Genomic DNA, 25000 nt, shown 5'->3' on the forward strand with positions numbered 1-25000 from the left:
TATTACACACCGGTACGACCGAACATAAGGTATCAATAAACTCCTCTTGTGCAGCGGGTTGAAAGTATACCCTGATCCCTCGGAGATATACCTCCACTCCGGTCTGAACGACCTCACGTGACATGTTATATGGTAGAAGAGCATGCTGTCGCTTATTCTCCTTCTGAAGATGAGGTATACCCTCAGTTCGGTTAGACTGAAACGATGCTCAAGCAGTGGAATTTGTGTGTGGTTTGTTTCAGAGCAAAATGTTATTTTATCCAAACAAGAAGATATTCTCGCGCACCGCCTTGTTCAGGATATCCACAAGTTGACAATGATGTGTGCGAAATAAATAAACAATGAAACGAACCAGAACGGACGGACGGACGGGCAGACTGACGGACGGACTGACGGACGGACCGACGGGCAGATTGAGGGACGGACCGATCGATGGACGGACGGAGGGACGGGGGGAGGGGGGGGGGGGGGGGGGGGGGGGGGGGGGGTGGCGTTACGGGTAACCCCTCCTGATCCGGTCCTGCAGGGTATTCCTTCAACCCTCTGCACAAGAGGAATCTATTCGGATACAGACTGAAGGACGGACGGACTGACGGACGGACTGATGGACTGACAGACAGACTGTCGGACGGACCGTATGGACGGACATACGGACGGACTAAAAGGACGAAGGAACGAATAAACGAAGGAAATAACGAAGGTCGGAACGAAAGAGCGAACGAACCAACCCACGAATGAACGAACGAACGAACGAACGAACGAGCAAACAAACAAACAAACAAACAAACAAATAAACAAGCAAACAATAAACAATAATTGTGTGCAATCTGGCCCATTTTCAGGGCATTTGTCAAACGTTTGGAGGAGGTCCACAGTTAGGCCTGGGTGGGGGGGGGGGGGGGGTTGTCCCACCAACAGGAATTCCCCCCCCCCCTCTCCCCTGTATTGGGCCCTGCACAAGAGGAATTTATTGATACGGACTGAACTTGAAGAACGGATTGACTGACGGACCGACGGACGGACGGACTGACGGACGTACTGAAGGACTGTCGGACGAACTGTCGAACGAACGAACGAACGAACGAACGAACAAACGAACGAACAAACGAACGAACGAACTGACGAACGAACAAACTGACGAACGAACAAACAAACGAACAAATTAGCAAATGAATACATACATTCGCAGAAAGAAAAAGGCAAAAGGTACATTTGTGGAGTCAGTAAGGGGGGTGGGTGGGCTTCCGGAACCCAGGAACCTTGGGAATCCCCCCTGGCCTAGAACACACACACACTGATCGACACTGACACACACACTGACACACACAACTTGACGAACGCACACACACACACACAATACACACACACACATCCACACCGGCACACACACACACACGCACGCACACACACACTGTGACACACACACGTAAACACACACACCGGCAATGACACTGACACACACACACACGTACCGTACACACTGACGGGCACACTGCCGGGCACACACTGACACATGCACACACACACACACACACACACACACACACAAACACAAACACATACTGACATACTCGCAACTGACATAGCAGAGGGGGGTGGTAAGTCATTTGAACGTTTAATTTCTTTTGTCACAAATTTAACTACCCATCCGTTCCTTGTGTTTTTATTTTGAGATAGTTTTGTATTTTTAGTCACTGCAGCGAAGGGACATCACTCCCGCCACCTTATCTGTATCTTCTTCTGCTTGTTGCCGTAACACGTGTAGACCAGTCCAAATCGTCCAAATGTAGTGGTCATCTGCAGAGACGCCGCCGTGCCGTACAGCTTATCCTGGATGGGAGTCGGGATTCGCTTTTTTTGCACTGCCATTGATGCCAAGAACGGAGCAGCCAGGGTCATTTCAATTTTCATCCAGGAATGGCACAAGCGAGCCAAACCGGCCGATGGTCTTTCGACTCCATGGAGACAGCTGGTGAAGGTAATACTATTTTTATTCCTACATTCGTGTTGACGACAGAGTGCAACGTTTCTAAAATATGATCGGTGCTAACAGAGCAGCAGGAATATACGTGCCCTTGATGACTTGGTCACTTTCGGTTTCACGGTACCAGTAAAGTCGATCGAACCCCCCCCCCCCCCCCCCCTTCCTTTTAGGACCTAAACAAATCTGAAAAAATCAGGTCTTGAAAGGAAGAAGTCTTGAGATGAGAGTAAATATAGAGAGGTTGTGGACAGACAAATCTGAGAAAACAGGGTCTTAAAAGGGAGGGAGTCTTTAATCAGGGGATATTAAAAGTGTTGTTCCACTGTACTACCAAAAAGAGGGGATACTGTTTGATGTTACTGTAAAGACTTACAGTAACACTGTTCTCTCCGATTGCCAGTGTTTGTACTTTGAAACAGATTGTATGACCGGCACGGTTGGCCTTGTGGTAAGGCGCCCGCCCCGTGATCGGGAGGTCGTGGGTTCGAACCCCGGCCGGGTCATACCTAAGACTTTAAAATTGGCAATCTAGTGGCTGCTCCGCCTGGCGTCTGGCATTATGGGGTTAGTGCTAGGACTGGTTGGTCAGGTGTCAGAATAATGTGACTGGGTGAGACACGAAGCCTGTGCTGCGACTTCTGTCTTGTGTGTGGCGCACGTTAAATGTCAAAGCAGCACCGCCCTGATTGGCCCTTCGTGGTCGACTGGGCGTTAAGCAAACAAACAAACAGATTGTATCCTGAAATTTAGCACTCCATGTGTTAACATTTCCACTTCCAGGTCTGTAGTGTGCAAACGTGTTGTCACTGTTACAGCTGAAATGAACTAACAAGAATACTAGTCTGATGTACATAAAATATGGGAGAGGTTTGGGGTCGGGGGTGGATGGCAAGCATAACATTGATAAATGACTATAGTTTTGCAGTGGTTTGCTCTCTTGTACTATGAGTGTTAACAGCAATTGTTTATAATTTGTTACTCAACTTACTGTAAGGACTATTACTATTAGCTTTTCTCAGCAACTGCAAACAATTGTGACTTAATTGCAAGAGCGCTTCATTTAACATTGGGACACTTCTTTTGGTTTTTTTAATGGCTATAGTGTAGAAACTAGAAATGCTGAGATACATTAATGTAGTCATGAACAACAGCAACAACAAAAACAAGAACATGTTTTGAATTCTGATAGCTAATGAAACTGACAGCTTGATTAGAAATAGAATTATGTAGTTTTTGCAATTGCTGACTGAGTTGCATCCTTTGGTTTTACCTTGCATTGATTATCACCTTTGCTGACAATTGACTCATTGAGTGCAGTATTGAGTAACGTATAGTTATTTTATTTCAAGTTAACTTCTGGCTCTGCATGGTGTTAATCCTACTCAAACTTAGTCAAAGTAAGGTATCATTATTTATGAATAATGTGAAGTTGAAGATACAAATTAATGAGAAAGTTTGTGTATTTTTCTGTACACTCTTGCTATTTACTGTTTCAGTGCTGAACCATTTGCTTGAATGCTTGATCAGATGATGACAGAGTGACACCTGGTGGTACCCAATAAAACTGCCTTTGCTGCTATAACTACAAGAAATTTCTACAATTCAGAACAGTAAGTGCATGAGGTTCCATTTTAAGCTGTCAAGAGTAAATCTCAGGAATAGATTAGAAGATTTAGTTATGTCACACATGTCTTGCTTTCTTGACTTTTCTCACACTCTCTTGTCAGACTCAGAGAGTGCATGATTGTACATTTTTTTTACAGTAATTTTTTATGTTCCTAATTGGAAAACAAATGTGTCATAATCTTAGTGTTTAGGATAACTATATGGCAGAGAGAATCATGGAAATGATTGGGCGATGGGGGTGTGTCGCTGGTGTGCAAGAGGGTGGGTGGGTGTGGAGAGAGTAGTGATGGTAGTCAACTACTAACTAAAAGATTACTGATTGCATACATTTAGTGTTTATTGATTTGGAGGGTGGGGGAGGAAGGCAAGCAGTATTATTACATGTGTATGGGTATACTAGTTGTGCATGTTCCAAATGGGGGTGGAGGTTGGCATGGCAAGCAATAGCTCAGTCGGTATAGTGGCCTTGAAACCGGTTGTGGGGATTTATTTCTCAGAATTGACGTTGTGCAGACTCTGCTTGGTTTCTGAATAGCTTATTAAGCCTGTGACTGTGTGCATACATAAAGATCTCAAGTTCACAGTTTCAGGGCTTGGAATTAATGGAAACATCAACACACATGTAGGAAAAACTCAAAAAAAGGAGGGGGGGGGAGTTTGGTCCCACGGTAGTGTTTGAATGAAAGCAATCTTACTTTTTAAGAGGGTAATCTTGCAGGACTATGATTCTTACATTGGTAGTTGACTAGTGTAGTTGTGGTTTTGTACTAGTGAGGAATGTCATCTATGTCATGTGATTTCTTGCTTCTTCTTTTTGTGTGTGCAGCTAAAGATGTTGGACCTTGCCTACAGCCTAGTTTTGCATAGATCTCCAACACCGTGGCTTTACTCTGAGACACCTCAGAAAACACAGCCTTTTCTGCTGCTGAAAGGTAAACATTAGGTTAAATTTGTGTTTGTTTTGATTTGTATGTTTTCCTTTTGTAGTCTATGGCAGGAGATTTGTGCAGGTGTACAAATGGTAGAGGTGTCAGAGGAAATGTCCACTTGTTACTTGTCTCTATATCAGTATATATGTATCACAAATACGCATCAAATGTACTGATCAATAGAGACCACATGGACAATTTCAAGCACTTTTCTGCCAGGGGTAGGGTCAGCTATGTAAGAATCATGTCTTACTCTGTTCATGCAAAAATAAGGTTCTGCATTTGAATGAGTTTGAATCAGGCACCTGTGTTTTTGCTCTTGTTTGTGCCCTCTTGTGAACTGTTAACTTATGAACAACCACCCCAGCAAGCAACTCTTTACTGTTCTGAGCACAACAGAAGAGCGCATGGTCTGGGCATATGGATGGTAAACACATCTCATGCACAAGTACAGGCCTGAAAGTGGCGAGTATTTTCAATTACTCGCCATGGCGAGTAAAAATCATGTAAATGGTGAGTAGAAATGTTAATCTACTCGCCACATGCGAGTAAAGTTGATAAAACAAATGGTTGTTTTGACGAGTAAAGTTTCAGTAAATTATGAGAAGTACATGTACTAGCAGTGCTTCATTTTGTGGACTTTCAGTGCTGAAGTATGATTGTGTGGATTGATCATTTTGTATTCTGTTATTCAGATTGCCACTTGCTTTCTTTTACATATATTTACAAGATGGTGGCTGATTTGTGTGTGTTGCAGAACACAGGTCCATGAATAAAAGAACCCAGCTGGTATTCTTCATTCATGGAAAATGAAAGGAAATTTATCAGCCAGGATTCGCCACTCACTCTGCTAAGGGGGAACCCCGGTCAGCCCTACAGTGGATGAACAGCTTGGTCCTTGGAGGGAAAGGTAACTACTGCAGCACTTTAGAAGGGGTCTATGTCGACCAACAGTGGCTGTATTCCCTGTATGTTAATTTCCTGTACATATACAGGGAATATACTTCCGTTAGACGCCATGGAGTTACTTCAAGCTTGTGAAAGTGATTCAATGGACGAGAGTACCAGCGAGGAAAACATAATACCAGGCTGTTGGGGGTGGGGGTGCAGATGTTTCTTTAACTAAATCCGTTTTGATAAACGGTCGAAGCATGTTTTGCTTGATTGGATGCCGCACGCGAATTCAGGATTTTAAATAGATTCTCCTATCTAACCGCAGTCACGCGCTTGGCGCAAGATTGTACGATATTATACTTCTTTACAGAAAATCCAACTGTATTCCCGGTACACAGGGAAAACACCTATGGCTATGGGGAATACACCTTCTTTTGGTCGACATAGACCCCTTCAACCTTACAATATGTGAATGTGTAGAATATTATGCTTTTGCTTAAAGCTTGTTACATATGACTAAGACAGAAATGTTAATCATTCCCTTGGTGCAAATCATAAAAAGAACAATAGCGATCTGATGTACTGTGGATCAATCGAGGAAAAGGTGTGTATGACCTAGAAGAAACTGGTTTTGAAAGTGCTGAGGATGGATGGAACATTGATGCAATATCATTTACTACATTGAACCTGGGTTTCAAACTGAAGTGCTTTTTTATGCAGGGTTCGTACAGAGTCCTTGAACCCTGGAAAACTCCTTGAAAATTGGAAAACCTTTTCCAGGCCTTGAAAAGTGCTTGAAAATAGAGTTTTGTTAAATAGTCATTGAAAAGTACTTGATTTTTCCAAATTGTTGCCTATACATTTCGTCAGCAGCTTGTCTTATTTAAAAAAAAATGCAACCCCCTTTTTTTTCGTCAAATACAGTACACACATTTTGGGAGAATAAAAGATCGAGTGAAAACAAATTAAAGCAGACGAACTAACTATTACTAGTCACCTGTAGTTGCTTCCCTTCCTGAAGGTAAGCTTGGTGCTTTGCATTAAATTGGGGAAAATCATGTCCTTGAAAAGCATTTATTTGGTCCTGGAAATGTCCTTGAAAACTCCTTGAATTGTATCAGCTCTGCCCTGCAGGAACCCTGTTTATGCTTCTTGTTATATATACTGTTCAAAAAAAGAAACGCATAGCTTGTAATATTTGGTTAATTTAGTTATATGGCTACAAGGATATCCACCAAACTGCAGAAAATGTTTATCTGGTCGTCGACCTTTCGTCCATTGTCACAAGTGAGCTCTGCACGTGACGCATGCGTTATCAGTGGCTACAATGTCAAAATTGCTCATTTGGCATGACCACTCGTCATGCTTCAGTGTAATGTCGTGAAACTCGGGGAATATTGAGCTCTCACCATGTCTTCCAAAACCCATAAAAGCGGATTGTTCGCCACAAAGAAATCAGACGACAATTCAGCGACGAAAGATGGCCCGATTGAGCAGAGAAGACCGCCAAATTGCATTGGGTCGTTTACAAGCAGGCCAAAGTCAAAGTGCAATCGCCAGGCACTTCCACGTGTCCCAGGGCACCATCAGTAGACTGTGGGTCAGGTTTCAAGCCACTGGCTCCGTTGCTGACTTGCCACGAGCGGGAAGACCAAGGGCGACAACTGCTGCTCACGACCGCTTCATACGGCTCCGCCACCTCCGGAATCGTTTCCTGTCGGCCTCATCTTCTGTCCAGGCTCTCCCCGGGCCACACCGATTATCGGACCAGACCGTGCGGAACCGCCTGCATGAAGCTGGTTTGAGAGCTCGCAGACCTCACAGAGGAGCTGTCCTCACCCGCCGCCATCGCCAGAACCGAGTGCAGTGGGGCAACCAGCACCTTCGCTGGACCGTCCGGAATCACTGGAGACACGTGTGGTTCAGCGACGAGTCCTACTTCCTGCTCCAGCGACATGATGGTCGGAGGAGGGTCTACCGGAGAGTAAACGAACGTTACGCGCCCAACTGTGTGGATGAGGCACCCGTTCATGGTGGTGGAGGCGTCATGGTGTGGGGGGCGATCAATACCGCTGGAAGGAGCACCCTGGTGCACGTCCAAGGGCGCATAACTGCCCAGCGATACGTGGAGGAAATTCTGCGCCCACACGCCCTTCCTCTTCTGGCTGACCAGGATGCCATATTCCAGCAGGACAACGCTCGCCCGCACACAGCACGACTCACCACCCAGTTCCTCACCGACCACCATGTCCAGGTGCTTCCCTGGCCATCCATGTCGCCAGACATGAACCCGATAGAACACCTCTGGGATGAATTGGACAGACGTGTGCGCAGGCGAGAAGAAGCGCCGGCAAATCACCGCGATCTATTGCAGGCACTTCAGGAGGAGTGGGACACCATCCCACAGCAAGATATCCGGCATCTGATCCAGCCCATGCCCAGAAGGTGCCGGGCAGTTGTTGCTGCTCAAGGCAGTCACACCCCCTACTGACTTGACAGCCTCGGCACCCAATCGTATTGATTGACTGATTGATTTGAAGATGCAAATGAACTGTGTGTGCATTCAACTGTGTCCATACCAAATTTCAAACAAATAATCTAAATATTGGATTTTCTGTTAATTTTTTCGAAAAATAAAACAAATTTGGCAAGTAGCAACTATGCGTTTCTTTTTTTGAACAGTATATATGGTCTCGATTGACTCCTGTGTTCAAGAGACTGTAAACAACCATAAACAATCTTGTGTTGTTATGTGGTGGTGGTTTTGCTGTTGTCTAGCATCTACCCGTAATTGGCTTTATCAAATGCACCAGAAACGAGCATGAGTTTGTCGGATTAGTGAACTGTTTGAAAAACTTTAATGTATTTGTGGTTGACAGGTTGTTATTATTTCTATATTGTGTTCTTCTTTTTCTCAGGTGGGCTGTCTTCTGAAACATATGAATCGGGAGCGTCACATCTTTCTTCCTGAGACATCCCCTCTTGAAAATGGTGTGGCGTTTAGCTGAATGGAAACGTGGCAGTGTCCTGTTTTTCATAGCTTCGATGCGCGAAGTTGGGGATTTCAGCAGAGAATTTATTGATTGATTAATTAATTAGTTATTTAAGCTCACCTCACTCCTTAGTGTTATTTAGGGGGATGGGGGGGGGGGGGTGTTGGCCTGGATCTTGTTAGTGAACTTTCTTTCTGGCAACTCGCATCAGAAATTCCAGGTTTGCTTTCAAGGCAATAGACGGTTTTTGAAAATAATTCTGTTAGGATTATCAGCAGTCCGGAGGTGTAAAAATCCCTGTACTGCAGTCAGGTTTTTCAAAACATCTCGAGCACGCTCTACGCCTCTGACGGGCTGTATCCCACAATCGGGACAAACGACCAACTTGGATGTGTATGCCATGCGCACAATATGATACCCCTTGCCTTTAAAAATCAGCGGTCACGAGTTCATCACAGTTCAGAATTTGTTGTGTAAAAGATAGCCGCTGTCAGCTAGCCATTCGTGGCTCAGGTGATTATATTTAATACAAATTTAAAAAAAGGTTTCTTATGTAGCGCACGCCGCACAGCATACACATCACAGTCAGTCGCTTGTCCTGATCGCAGGATAGCGTGAAACATGCTCCGGGAGACTGCCAATAATCCTTACATAGTTATTTAAAGAAATTGTGTATTGGTACAGCATGTTATGCATGTACTAAGATAGCTATTTGTAAATATTTGGTAGATATTTATGGTGGTGTCCCGAATTGCTCCCTCCCAATTTGCCCCATCCCATATGGTCCCCAATTATTCTTGCATTTTGCTGTGAGTAACATAAAGGCATTTGTCTGAAGCGCATTTCCAAAAAGACCCCCCGCGGGTTAGGGGGAAGAATTTACCCGATGCTCCCCAGCATGTCGTAAGAGGCGACTAACGGATTCTGTTTCTCCTTTTACCCTTGTTAAGTGTTTCTTATATAGTCAATGTTTGTACAGATTTTAGTCAAGCAGTATGGAAGAAATGTTAAGTCCTTTGTACTGGAAACTTGCATTCTCCCAGTAAGGTAGTATATTGTACTACGTTGCAAGCCCCTGGAGCATTTTTTTTATTAGTGCTTTTGTGAACAAGAAACAATTAACAAGTGGCTCTATCCCATCTCCCCCCCTTTCCCTGTCGCGATATAACCTTCGTTAAACACCAATTAAAGAAAGAATTTCCAAAAAGCATAGTTACCATTTGTTTTTTTAAATCTGAATCCGTGACTGTTGTTCTTGAATACTCTTTCGTTTAGGTTTCCAAAAATGCTGATATAAAGGGGAAGGATAGTTGAAACTGTAACCGTTTACATTTTGCTCCCAGATTTGCAGTTGTTGTTTTTACTAGGAGTTTGGACGGGCTCGGTGTTCTTGTGGATAAGACATCGGCCTCCTATTCAGAAGGTCATGAGTCAAAATCGCGGCCGCCTGGTAGGTTAAAGGTGGAGAATTTTCTGATCTCCAAGGTCATTGCTTATGTGCAGACCTGCTAGTGCCTTATCCTCCTTCGTGTGTACACGCAATCACAAGACCAAGTGCGCACGGAAAAGATCCTGTAACCCATGTCAGAGTTTGGTGGGTTATAGAAACACAAAAATACCCTGCATGCTTCCCCCGAAAGCGGCGTATGGCTGCCTGAATGGTGGGGTAAAAACGGTCATACACGTAAAAATCCACTCGTGCAAATTTGTGAGTGAACGTGGGAGTTTCAGCCCATGAGCGAAGAAGAAGAAGAACTATGAGTTTTACTCTTTTAAAAAAATTATTTTCAAATTCGAAGATTGCCACAACAGTAGTCTATCTCATCCGACTTGAACCCTTCAGACTCCCTGTACATGTACTTGCAGTTTAAACTCATATTTTGTCTGAGAATAGTTTTCAAATGCAAAGTCCTTCAGAAAAACTGCGAGATAAAAATCTGGAGTGCTAATATCGTGTTGGTGTATCGTGTCAGTGGCCGAGTGGTAACGCACTTGCGCTCGGAAGCGAGAGGTTGCGAGTTCGACCCTGGGTCAGGGCGTTAGCAATTTTCTGCCCCCTTTCCTAACCTAGGTGGTGGGTTCAAGTCTTTCGGATGAGACGAAAAACCGAGGTCCCTTCGTGTACACTACATTGGGGTGTGCACGTTAAAGATCCCACGATTGACAAAAGGGTCTTTCCTGGCAAAATTGTATAGGCATAGATAAATTTTCATAAAAATGTCCACCAAAATACCCGTGTGACTTGGAATAATAGGCCGTGAAAAGCAGGATATGCGCCGAAATGGCTGCGATCTGCTGGCCGATGTGAATGCGTGATGTATTGTGTAAAACAATATTACATCTCACACGGCATAAATATATCCCTGTGCCTTGAATATGTGCGCGATATAAATTGCATAAAATAAAATTAAAATAAAATCCCCGAGCTTAGAACTGTACCCACAGAATACGCGCAATATAAGCCTCATATTGATTGGTATGTAAGAAATGTTAAAGTCCTTTGTACTGGAAACTTGCATTCTCCCAGTAAGGTAGTATATTGTACTACGTTGCAAGCCCCTGGAGCAATTTTTTGATTAGTGCTTTTGTGAACAAGAAACAATTAACAAGTGGCTCTATCCCATCCCCCCCCCCCCCCCCCCCCCCCCCCCCCCCCCTCTTTCCCCGTCGCGATATAACCTTGAACGGTTGAAAACGACGTTAAACACCAAATATAGAAAGAAAGAATAATCTTTGAACAGCATTTGGTTGGAAAATGAAAGTCTTCACAAAGCTATCTTCTTCTATTTGTGTGGGTTAATATAAATAGGATTTAACATAACAATGTGGTACTGGTATGGGTTTTGTAAAGTGATTACTCAACTTCTGTGAATTGTACCTTCGTGGTGATCATGCTACACACTGGGTAATTCAAGCACAGAAAATAATATTTCTTAATAATTTGGCCTTATAAATGTACTCCGTGACTGTATTTGTATATGGTGAAAAGGAGAAGATATAAAATTTGTGAAATAGGACTTCGTATTTGGTTTTGTCATAATGAATTTGTTGTTTCTGTGTGTGTGTGTGTGTGTGTGTGTGTGTGTGTGTGTGTGTGTGTGTGTGTGTGTGTGTGTGTGTGTGTGTGTGTGTGTGTGTGTGAGCATGCATGCGTGCTTATGTGTGAGTGCACAATTGTGTGTGTGTATTAATCCAGCAGAAACAGCTTCTCTTCCATACATTTGAATCATTTATATTGATACCACATGGAGACTATTCTGAACACACAAGCGTGGTTTTCTCTCTACAGTGCTTTTCCTAAAGTTAAATATTGAATTTTTGAATTTAAAAGTTTTTGGCACACCACTTTAAGATAATGCTCAAGGAAAATAAATAGTCTTCTTTTTTCATTAACGCTTTTTCTCACAGTGATGTGTCAATATCTCAGACGCAAATCCAGAGTCATGCACCGTTTTATGCTTGGGAAGCGCACTATACTCACTTTGGTAACGGTCACTGTTAGAAACATGCATACCAATCAATCAATTAAGCGAAAATGAATGATAAGATTCGATTATGTTCTTCTTTTTGTGCACAGGCGGTTATATACAAACGTGCATAGTGTCAAAAGAAATCACACACACACACACACTGAAAGTATGAAGAAGCCCCTCCAACTTTTGGTTGAGTTTGACTGCATTACCTTGAGGAGACTGACGACACTTCACAATGGAAAAAATAATAACTTTTACATTTCAGTGATTTGTTTTAAGTACAAAAGTACAAGTGAAAGTAGAAATAAATTAATGTGACACTATCCCGTAATCACATATCAGGGTCAACTATAATCAGTCCATTGGTTTACAAAACTTTATTCAATTTGTTATCATGACAGAAACAATGCATTGTTTTTTTAAGATAACTCAAGCATAAATGCTTATTTTAAGTCATCCTGGTATGTACATAACAAAGTTTAGCATGATGGCGGACTAGATACATTTACTCATTTCAGACAACGAAAACAAACAGACAAACCTGATGCGCAAGCAATCAAAAAAGGGAGGGGGTGGTAGTACAGAACTTGGTGGGGGTAAAAACAAGAAACAAAAAGAAATGGGGTACGAGAGAACAGAATTCAGCATAAGGGGGAAAAAAAAGGACGACGAAGACTTGGAGCGCCAGAAATGTTGGAAGAGTGGGTCACGTCACAATAATATTAAATGCACAGAAGACACACACGCAAAGTTAATACATTTTGTGATCGGCGAAAATGGCACTAAATTACATAACGATTGGGCCATAATCGATAAGTCGAAGCAAGGACACAAAACACGAGAGAAATTACGAAGAACAATTGGTCAGGCAGCATTTGTCTCATGACAGTGTCAAATGAACATTATGAATAAAATGTAGAGGCTCATGTACGGAACATGCCTGGTTGTCTTAATAAATTCTTGTACAGTTATGAATATGGTCTGATTGACATTCCGGGAATATTGCGGGATGCCTTTCAATAATATTTCAATAAACTTATAATCAGTTATCAATTGACAATAATCGTACATCTCTACACAAGGGTCAATGCAACAAATAGTGCTCAGCAGTCTCCCTTGGGTAACCGCACTCACATTTGGGGCATTCCTTGAGGTGCCGCTGACATAAATCAAAATTCAAATCACTCATACCAATACGCAGTCTGCAATTATGGACTTTTTCAAATCTATCTCCAAAATAATAATGACATGGTACTTTAAAATCAACGTTGATTGCAGTAAAGTAATTGACTGACAATTAGGGTTGTATGTGGGGTGCCTAAAATTTGAACTTTTCTTATTCCCGAATATTTTTTGTGGGCGCAGAAGCACGGGGCAAATGGTATTGTTTTTTTCTGGAGGGGGATCAGACAATATAAAACCAATTAGAGGCCGAGTTGCCTGACAGAAAGGCCAATTCTAGCCCCAGTCCATGCCGGTTACATGTAATTAGCTATGCACACATTTGAGATCGATACCCAACCTTACTGAGCATCAGTTCTTTGCGTTATTTTAATTTTCTTGTTTTTCTTTAAAATAAAAAAGGGAATGGTTTTATTGATGTCATTTTATTATGTCATTATCTAGTCAGCATAAATGACTTTTGTGGATACAGGAGAAAGTGTTAAAATGTGAAGATTTCAAGTGTGGTTTGTGGTCATCTGCTCAGTTGACCACTTACAATGTTGTTTCATTTGATGATAAGTTTTGTTTGGTGGTCCCGCTTGAATGTGACAGTAAGTTGTACAATGTTACTCTGTGTGTGTGTGTGTGTGTGTGTGTGTGTGTGTGTGTGTGTGTGTGTGTGTGTGTGTGTGTGTGTGTGTGTGTGTGTGTGTGTGTGTGTGTGTGTTTGGTAACCGGCTTTGTACAGCGGGACCACCTTATTTTGTCATGTATTTTTATTCATTCTGGAGCTTTATTAAATAAACTGCCCATTTCAATCACAACTCTGGTCTGGTCTTATTGTCAGTGTTGCATAAATGATTGTATGTGAGCTTGTGAACATACAAAGAAAAAAGAAAGAAACATTCTGTGTCGAAATATCTTGACTAAAAATCAGGCGGAAGACTACACCTGTTGCATTTCCTATTATGCTCAGGCAATTATAACTGAGGGCGGAAGCGACAATGATTCGTTTTCCCCCCAGATAACATTAATTTGTAGAGACGGAAAAGGAACACGCACATTCTGGAACTGATTTGTGTAAATAACTGAGAGGGTGTTTTGTCTGTTTTGTGAAACGGTCCTCACACATTTGCAAAGTTCCACAGTTAGGCAGCTGAATTAAAGCATTACATAATGCATAGTGTAAACTCTAGGCCTACTTCAAGGTCTTATTACTTCAAGATGCATACACGTGCTGTTGTATCTGTTAGTGCTTGCCGGACACCAGTGCTGATTAAAATGGCTTAGATTGTTACTAATTTGAAACTACAGTATGTCCTTTTACGCGTTGTGGCAACTGAATTTTGTTGGTACCGATGATTTATACAAAGACTTTTATCACAGGTTTCTTCCATATCAAACATTTATACTTACCTTCAAGTTCGAGTTTACCTTTACTTTCACGAGGAGAGTCTGTGTGTGTGTGTGTGTGTGTGTGTGTGTGCGTGCGTGTGTGCACGCTTAAATATTCTTGATTTTTGAACATAAGCAGTTTATCTGTCATGGAGTTGTGTGTGTTTTCATGTCTGCGTGTTCTTTTCCCCCTCCTTCCTCCTCTCGGCAGTCCGGCTTCAGTCATTTTATTCCTCCCCTCAAAGCAGACAGCAGCATTGTGTTAATGTTCAGAACTTTGCCAGGTTTTTTGTTTGTTTGTTGTGCTTCTTTAATTTAGGTTTGTTGTTTGTTTAAAACACTCAAACATACGCACACATCCACACGCACACTTTTACTTTTTAAGTTATAATAAGTATTGCATTCAGCCACGGTTTTTTTTCTCAGTTGATATTCTGATTTTTGCCATTTTTTTGTGTAATTTGTTTTTGTTGTGCTTGTTTGATGTAGGTTTGGTGTTGTTTGTTTAACACACACTCAAACACACACTAACCAGACACACACACACACACCACCACCACCACCACCACAAGAATAGGTTTACACTCACTTTTTCCTCCACGTTTTAATTTTGGCAATATCATTAACCCAGGATTGCAAAGCAGGGATCATTTGTCAATTTCATAACAACGTACATACAATTTCAGCTGGTCACTTCAATAAAATGTGCATCACCACAGGTTTCTGCTGGAATGACAGTGTCTTATCTGTCAACACAAAATACACACACACAAAATGAGTGTGATGCTGTATGCCTCCTAACAGATCCTAACTTCACCCTCCAAACCTCCCTGCAGATGTATGTTCTGTGCACAAAAATAACCTTTTAAAATATACAAAATGCAGACGACATTTCTACATTTGTAGTTGTGCTGCAGACCTGTTTACCCCCATAAGTGTTTTGGAGTAATGCTCAGCCCCAAAAATAGTAATCCTGGTACAAAAATAGTAATCATCCAGCATTCGTCGCCAATTACAACGCACATGACAACTGTGTCTGCGAAACGCAATCATGCACATATATCCATCATTCACAAACAAAACACATCAGTCAGTTTTTGTAGTCATCATAATGTCAAAGAAGATTACATCAAAAGCACATGCATCACTTCTTCTTTTTCTTTTGCTCGTAGTAGGCCTTTTTCAGTGTGTCAAGCGCTTCTCTACTGTACTTGCGCTTGCTGAAGGTACTGAACTTGTCAAATTCAGGTGCACGGAGCCCCTGGGGCTTTTAGTCATACCTCAGGCAGCTATCTGTTAGAAGAACTACCAAGTTTCATTGACTTGCACCCAAAGAGTCAAGAACTGCGATTTTTTTACGAATCAATTTCGTACTCGGACCCGGCTGGTCTTGACCTATTTTTGGATCTAAATTTAGATCGGGTAGATCACCACATCATGCACAAAAAGACACGTCACTAGCAAACTATGTCAGACATCATCATGAGTTTGTATAAAACAAAATGGAGGCCGGAATCACTCAGTTGAATCGAACTCCGACCAAACACCACGTAATAACTAGGTTAATTTATGCACTCGCGTGAACAAGAAACTGTCGAGCTTCACAGATGTCGTCGTTGGGTAGTTTTACTACCATAGGAGGATTTTTGAACTGTAAATGCACTCAGCTGCAACAAAAACGCAAAACGAAGGCTGTAAGCTGCACTGTGCCTTTAAGTAGCTCAACACAATGATCGCAGCCCAGGGTGCTAACACAGTTTGGAAGGTCAAGGTTTTATAGTATGCTTCACTAACGGGATCTTATAAAAAAAAGCTAAAACATTTACCACTGAAGAAAAACCATCTCTGAACAATTCAAAATTGTCACACTACTAGTTTTACATTTTAAGGATCTTGCCTAGTGCACATCTTTTTATTATGAAACATTTGTATTGTAAACAAAAGAAAACACAATGTCTTGTGATCTGTAAATGTTCTTAATACAGGGAACTTTATACATTGTTCAAGTGAAGTACTGTACAGCCTATTTAGCTTGTTCATTTTCTCCCTATAATCTGCTACAATTCAATAAACTGCTGTAAACTTGTGTGCCCTTAAAGTAGATTTATGTCCTTCTGTGTGGGCACCTTCTTCTTCTTCTTCCTCTTCAGTGTTCAGTGTTTGCATTTGGATGTGTGCTCTCTGGCCAAGTCTTGTTGCACAGGGGTACGGGTGGCAAGAAAAGGCCACCCTCTCAGAACGTGTTGCAGAGTCTGTTCTTCCTACCCTAGCCACAGTCGCACGCTGTAGGTGCAAAACCTATCCTTTTGATGTGTACCTTCAGACAGCAGTGTTCTGTGCAAAGGCGAAAGATGGCTGTCTGTTCTGCGTGAGTAAGATGGGGCTATGGTCTTGAATGAGCTGGTAGCTGTCTGTCTTTAAAAAATAAAAAAAATAGACATCAAAGAAGCTGCAGCACCAGCCAAGTGTTGACTGTTTTCTTTATGTGTAACCTGGTCCTGGCAGTAGCTGTTGTCCATCTGTAAACAAGCAAGATCATTATTATAATATATTGATGGTGTATTTGTTTTACCCAAAAGACGATTAAAATAACATTTAATTTTTGTTTTAGTTATGTGGCATACATGCAGTGGAACGATCATATCTTGTGATATCTTCCCTCTGAGAAAAAAACTACTATTCAAAATGTACTTTTACATACTTTTTTGTTAACTTAGGCTTTTGAAGATCCACATCCAATCCTGCCACAATGTAGGCACAATCATAGGCTAAAATTGTCAGGGTTATTTACCATCGAACTGTCCTCAACATTCTATGCTGACACACACACATGCACACACACACTGGCACAGACACATAACTTGACTTCACTTAGGAAGGTTATGTGATGCTTAAATCATTTGTCTTGCCACTAGTTCATCACAAGTAACCACTGTGTTTATTGCTGGTATGTGCTTAAATGGAGGGATAGTCTTATCCCATGGTAAAACATTTTTTTTTTTTAAAAAGCCTGGCAGGTGATGTGAGATGTGAGCCAAACTGTGTTCACGAAAAGCAGCCGGCCTTTAATAACACAAAGCTGCCTCTGTACACAATTCTGCTTTTACACATGCTATCCCTTAACTTGGATTCATACCAAAAATCAAGCCTGGTTTCATAGGAAACAGTCAGAATGTTGATTCAGCATTTAGAATGATAATCTTATTTCATGTACACGCCTTGGCAAATCTGACAATTAAGTAAGCAGAAGTTTTCTTCACGGGACGGATTTGCTCATTTTATTATGTAGCAATGCACTTCACTTGGTCACATACACCCCCCCCCCCCCCCCTCTGTGCACAGTGATAGTTTTAAACAAGGAATTCTGTAAACACAGGGGTGGTCAAATACACCCCCCCCCCCTTCCCTCTGTGCACAGTGATAGTTTTAAACAAGGAATTCTGTAAACACAGGGGTGGTCAAATACACCCCCCCCCTTCCCTCTGTGCACAGTGATAGTTTTAAACAAGGAATTCTGTAAACACAGGGGTGGTCAAATACACCCCCCCCCCCCTTCCCTCTGTGCACAGTGATAGTTTTAAACAAGGAATTCTGTAAACACAGGGGTGGTCAAATACACCCCCCCTTCCCTCTGTGCACAGTGATAGTTTTAAACAAGGAATTCTGTAAACACAGGGGTGGTCAAATACACCCCCCCCCTTCCCTCTGTGCACAGTGATAGTTTTAAACAAGGAATTCTGTAAACACAGGGGTGGTCAAATACACCCCCCCCCCTTCCCTCTGTGCACAGTGATAGTTTTAAACAAGGAATTCTGTAAACACAGGGGTGGTCAAATACACCCCCCCCCCTTCCCTCTGTGCACAGTGATAGTTTTAAACAAGGAATTCTGCTGTAAACACAGGGGTGGTCAAATCCACCCCCCCCCCCTTCTCTCTGTGCACAGTGATAGTTTTAAACAAGGAATTCTGTAAACACAGGGGTGGTCAAATACACCCCCCCCCCTTCCCTCTGTGAACAGTGATAGTTTTAAACAAGGAATTCTGTAAACACAGGGGTGGTCAAATACACCCCCCCCCCTTCCCTCTGTGCACAGTGATAGTTTTAAACAAGGAATTCTGTAAACACAGGGGTGGTCAAATACACCCCCCCTTCTTCCCTCTGTGCACAATGATAGTTTTAAACAAGGAATTCTGTAAACACAGGGGTGGTCAAATACACCCCCCCCCTTCCCTCTGTGCATAGTGATAGTTTTAAACAAGGAATTCTGTAAACGCAGGGGTGGTCAAATACACCCCCCCCCTTCCCTCTGTGCATAGTGATAGTTTTAAACAAGGAATTCTGTAAACACAGGGGTGGTCAAATACACCCCCCCTTCTTCCCTCTGTGCACAATGATAGTTTTAAACAAGGAATTCTGTAAACACAGGGGTGGTCAAATACACCACCCCCTTCCCTCTGTGCACAGTGATAGTTTTAAACAAGGAATTCTGTAAACACAGGGGTGGTCAAATACACCCCCCCCCCCCTTCCCTCTGTGCATAGTGATAGTTTTAAACAAGGAATTCTGTAAACGCAGGGGTGGTCAAATACACCCCCCCCCTTCCCTCTGTGCACAGTGATAGTTTTAAACAAGGAATTCTGTAAACACAGGGGTGGGACTCTCTTGTGATGAAAAAGGAGGAAATCCCTTTTTTCAAGGGGGGGTTCGGGGGCATGTTACCCTGAATTTTGGTTAAATGGTACATTAAAATCTGTGCAATCTGACAAAAAAGACATTCTCCACACTCCCCCCCCCCCCCCCCCCCCCCCTCAAAATTACTATTAGTTATCAGGAGTTTTCAGTCAGCACAATTTAACTCTCAAGCCTCCAGTGTTCTGTTTCATCTCCACGTCTCTCCAAATCATTCAGTCAACAAGTCATAGATATTGTAATGAAATGTGACGCGGAAAAATAGATTACTCCAGCAGAATTCGTAAGTTGTGTCCGCGGAAATCCGCGGAAAAGTCCCACCCCTGAAACAGCACTGCATGGTGCCTTTTCCAGAAATAAATTCATCAAAAAATGTCAACTCACAACAGCAAGAGTCAGTGTGTCGATTGTTCATATGTGACAAAGTTGAGGGATGAGCTTATCCTATGTTAAAGCCTGGCCAGAACTGAGACGGTGACGAGAAGTAGTGTGCCTATAATGACACAATGCTTTCTTCGTAAGCAATTAGATTCAACATCTCAGATCTGGTCAGGCCTATACAAATGCCATCTCTCAACTTGGTCCATACAAAAATCATGAACCTGGCTTAATTCTGTACAGAGTGGGAATTTGTTTTTCTCTTTTTCGAAATCCAAAATAAGCAAAATCAGGTCTTAAAATCAATCAATCAATATGAGGTTTATATCGCGCGTATTCCGTGGGTACAGTTCTAAGAGCAGGGATTTATTTTATCTTTTTATTTTATGCAATTTATATCGTGCACATATTCAAGGCGCAGGGATTTATTTATGCCGTGTGAGATGGATTTTTTTTTACACAATACATCACGCATTCACATCGGCCAGCAGATCGCAGCCATTTCAGCGCATATCCTACTTTTCACGGCCTATTATTCCAAGTCACACGGGTATTTTGGTGGACATTTTTATCTATGCCTATACAATTTTGCCAGGAAAGACCCTTTTGTCAATCGTGAGATCTTTAACGTGCACACCCCAATGTAGTGTACATGAAGGGACCTCGGTTTTTCGTCTCATCCGAAAGACTAGCACTTGAACCCACCACCTAGGTTAGGGAAGGTGGGAGAAAATTGCTAACGCCCTGACCCAGGGTCGAACTCGCAACCTCTCGCTTCCGAGCGCAATTGCGTTACCACTCGGCCACCCAGTCCAAGTCCAAATGGAGCAAGTCTTAAAATGGGAGTGAATTTACAGATGTTATGAACAAGAAGTCTGCGAAAACAGGGTCATTAATAGGAAGGAGTCTTAGATTGGGGTGTCTTAAAAGGGGCAGGGGTGGAGGCCACTGTAATGACCATGAAATAATCAAAATAATACTATCAGTCATCTTATTCTCTACCAAATTTCTAGAGGTCAAGACAATGATACAGATTATTTACTTGTGTCACTGTTAGTGTCATTCTATGAATAACAGACCGATAGAAAGAGAGCTCTGTGTCTTGTACCTGGGTTCGTGCTCAGTTGCTTGAAAATTGACTTGTCAGAGGTTCTTCTTCAGCCTTACACCAGCCTACAGCGGTAGCTTCTACTTCACCAAACTTTGTTCTGAAACAAAACAAATAAAACATCTTCAGGGTCAAGCATATGTATCAAATCATGATCACACAATTAAACCTTCTTCTTTGGTCAGTACTATTGAAGATTTGTTAATTGTTTCTTGTTCACAAAAGCACTAATCAAAAAATTGCTCCAGGGGCTTGCAACGCAGTACAATATATTACCTTACTGGGAGAATGCAAGTTTCCAGTACAAAGGACTTAACATTTCTTACATACTGCTTGACTAAAATCTTTACAAACATTGACTATATTCTATACAAGAAACACTTAACAAGGGTAAAAGGAGAAACAGAATCCGTTAGTCGCCTCTTACGACATGCTGGGGGGCATCGGGTAAATTCTTCCCCCTAACCCGCGGGGGGTTGTACAAGATAATGAAATAGAGTGAATTTTGAAGTGCATTCATAATTAAAGCCCAATCATGTGGTTTAACCTACCTAGTCTTGAAAAGCCTGTCCGAGGAAACAGATCAAGCACCCTTCCGCAGACCTTCCTGACGGAAGAGTCTTGGTTGTAACCGCTCACTTTCTAAAGTAGTCCATAAGCAGTTCCATGTGCCTATGTTATCACTGTAACCAGCTCCTTTGTGTACCTGTGATCTGGATGAGCTGCAACACATAAAACTTTCATATGAACACTATGTCAAGTATACCAGTTAGCATCCATCAAACACTGACTGACTGAGGAGCATCACAAGATCTGTTCTAAGGAGGTAACAACTATTGTCACAAAGTGTTTATGATACAGCTGCAGGCACATGGCACTGAGTGGTCAATTGGTGAGGGGGGGGGGGGGGGGCAGAAGTTCTGCTCAGTCTTGTCTGCTGATACTACACTTTGTGGTGGTGTAAGGCAGGGAATCACACCCCAACCACTGGCCCCGCCCACCTGGTGTCGAGTGCCTGTGGATACATCAGTCCCAGTCATGGCTGGCCCCCGGTTGACAACTGCCATGTACGTCATGTACGGGTACATTTACTTTGCAGTACAGATTAGTTTTCAATAGCAATGACATCATGGACGCACACCTGCCCAACGCAGACAAGGACAGCAAAATCAGGGACCAAACGTGATAAAGAGTAACTAATCGTCACAAACATCAAAATGCTTTGCATTTCTTGACCAGATAACAATCATTTCTGGGCAATTGAAGATTATTATTCCACCTACAGGCTATCACCCCCATGGCTGTTACTTGTAACACATTTCATTTCTTAAAATATGTTTTGTAAAGTAATACTGTAGTTAATAGATTTCTCTGAAAGGCACATTCCTTCTCATGAAAACAATTTGGCTCACCGTCTAAGATCTGGTCAGGCTTTAAAATGGGATAAGACATGATCTCTTAACTTGTTCACATACCCACAATGAACGGTCTGGTTGCTCTCTGCGCCAAGTGCGATTGTGTTATGAATAAATGCTGTAAAAGCTACAACTGTACTAGCTCATTTAAAAAAAAATCACAAAATGTCACTTCACCACAGCAAGCAAACAGTGTGTTTATTTCTGGTATAGAACAGACACACACATACACACACACACACACATACACCAAAGCAACACAAAAGCCCAAAACATGCCTACCATCTAAATGAGGAATCCAGTTCCAACTGTCTTCTGCCAATATAACACTGCCAGAGACACCATGGTGTAGAAAGTCAGTTTAAAGAGAGACTACCTGAAAGAAAAATGATACAATAATAATAAAACACCCAGTGCAATAGACATACTTGCTCGTTAAAGGCTTACTTTACCATGTAAAAACATTTTGCTTCACAGTCTCAGATCTTGTCAGGCTTTTACTTGGGATAAGATCATCCCTCTACTTGGACGAATAGCAACATAGATCAGCTTGAATGCTCTCTGTGCAGAGTGGTTTTTGTTTGTTTGTTAAAGAATTAGTTTTGTTAACAACACTTGGTACCTTTTTGTGAAAATATTTCATCACACATTTTAACTCACCACAGCAAGCAGTCACTGAATATATAATTTTTTGTATGTGGCCAAGATGAGGGATTCCATGTTAAAGCATAGCCACATTATACTGTAGTGACAAGGCAAGTGGGCCTTTAAATTGTAAACTGATATATTGTGCATTTTGACTTCTTCATAAATTATAACCCTGATGCAGGCAGTCATCAGTACATGTAGTGGTTTAGTCCCTTGAATGAGAAAAGAATGACTTTGCAAGAAAGAAACTTGGAGTCAAAGTCAAAATACCCTTTAAATTACAAACTATAGTCTAGATTCCACAGGGTTTGAAGTTAGAAAGCTCTGAAAATAACTCTGCTATTTGAAATTGACTAATAGTATTAACTTATACCGCCATACATGATACACATGTACAGACAAATGAACTAAGGCTTGTGAAGATCCATAATCCTGCTACACAAAGACACAATCATTCAGAGGTTGAAATTGCCAGGGTCATTTTCCATCCCCATGTAGCCTGGATTTAATTACTGGCATGTTTTTCAGTTAAAGAGATGTGTCACTCAGAATGACAGGAGATGGTTCACTCAATGCAGAGCATAATATAACATTGATTTCTTCATGCCATCTGATTTGCAGTTGAATTCACAGGGCGAGAAAAATTCTAGACTGTCCTCAACATTCTATGCTGACTGTAAATTGTAATTATATAATACATCCACCCTAGCTAACTGGTACACTAATCACTTGCTCTGGCTTACTTCTTTTTCCAACATAATAAATCTGTTATTTGTACTTTAGCCTTTTGTGGTAAAATATTCTCATTACCACCAGTTGCACTCACAAGCTATTGCACTAGTGTATTTTGGAAATGATCAAAGGACTTACTTGTGTTCTACAACAGCACCATGTCAGTGTTGCGGGAAGAATGAGGCAGGGCTTGGTAATAACTGAGACCTGCAAGTAAACAGAACATATTTAGAATCCCAGCATGTGTTATAATTTGTGTATATTTATATTATAAGGTCTTACATTGCAATAACAAACACACACACACACATGCACACACTCATTCAATGTGCTCTATGTGCTAAGAATAAGAGTGATTGTTTAATGAATTAACGCTGAAGAAGCTACTAGTTGCTTAAACACATTCATAGCAAAATGTCACTTGATCACCACATCAAGCACACTGTATCTTCATTTCTGGTTGTATACATTGTATGCAAGTGGAGGGATGATCTTATTCCATGTAAAATCCTAGCTCAGCTGATCTCTCTCAACTTGGATTCATACCAAAAATCAGGAGCCTGGGTGTTTCTGTTCAGTGGGCATTTCCCTATTTGTTTTATTTGAATGCATTTCTTAAAAAGAACACTTCCTCTGCATAGCCGTCAGGATGTTGGTTCCACCTTTAGGAATGTGTCTTAGTGGACGGACAATCTTATTCCATGTACATGTTCCATTCCTTCGTGCATTATGTGATTCTACTGTATTTTAGTCATAAACAATGACCTTCATTCTAATAAGAAGAGTATTACCTTTCACCTCGGACGTGTCAACTCATATTTTGCCGCTGAGTCGGTGGACAGTTGCTGGAAACCGAGTCCGTCGTCACACTTCGGGCTTTGGCAACTAAGTTCACTTTGCGGGTCTTTCCCCTTGTAACACCATACTTGTTCGATCACAGTTTCTTTGTTCATCGGCCGAAGCAGGCCCCTCCTTCGCTCCCGTCTCGGCCACAGTTTCCTCAGTGCAGTCGGGCATGAGAGCCCGCCCTTGAACGCACTCTCCCCTGTACCGCATAGTTTTAAACCTCCCCACCTTTTTAATCTCCCTGTTTGCCGGAGCTAACCACTATCGGTAACAGTGACTCAACCGCAGGACTCTGAGACGTTCGCAAGAACCCAGTCCTCTTCGGAAGAAGATGATGATCACAGATCTATGCATTGCCGACGCCGGCCATGTTGAATTAGTGAAAACCGAAACGTGGAAGCGAAACTAACTTATCTTCGGGAATCAATTAGGAAAACTATATGTGTAGCAGGTAGAAAAATGGCATTTAATGAGACAGATAAAACTCGGATCAAATGAGAAAGAAAGAACTATCCAAACTTGCAAGCACAGCCGCGGTAGTCCTAAGTACGTACTGAAGTTCCCGATCCATGTTTTAGTCTAACCAGCGCTGTCTCTAGTCTATAGATGCGCAACAGGATAAGAGATACCCTGAGGTTATAAGTGATACTCCCACATACGTTGCACAAGCATAATTTAACGTTACCTTATGTACGGTCCAACCGGTGTGCAATGGGTGACGACAG

At 42.1% G+C, this 25000-nt stretch overlaps 3 long non-coding RNA genes across 3 annotated transcripts in view; 1 reads left to right on the forward strand and 2 right to left on the reverse strand.

Annotated features, from left to right (window-relative positions):
- Positions 1-25000, reverse strand: part of LOC138950381 (uncharacterized) — a 62224-nt gene that overhangs the window by 10262 nt on the left and 26962 nt on the right. The window lies entirely within an intron of this gene.
- On the forward strand, positions 923-11443 carry LOC138950361 (uncharacterized). Its single transcript, XR_011450626.1, has 5 exons — positions 923-1978; positions 3481-3594; positions 4437-4542; positions 5297-5449; positions 8352-11443. It is a non-coding gene; the product is annotated as an uncharacterized lncRNA (long non-coding RNA).
- Positions 15044-24988, reverse strand: LOC138950380 (uncharacterized). The gene is made up of 6 exons (XR_011450636.1): positions 24221-24988; positions 23568-23636; positions 22332-22425; positions 21186-21356; positions 20635-20734; positions 15044-16977 (listed from the first exon to the last, which is right to left on the reverse strand). It is a non-coding gene; the product is annotated as an uncharacterized lncRNA (long non-coding RNA).

This window comes from Littorina saxatilis, linkage group LG16, assembly GCF_037325665.1.
Source record: "Littorina saxatilis isolate snail1 linkage group LG16, US_GU_Lsax_2.0, whole genome shotgun sequence".
NCBI classification, from domain to species: Eukaryota; Metazoa; Mollusca; class Gastropoda; order Littorinimorpha; family Littorinidae; genus Littorina; species Littorina saxatilis.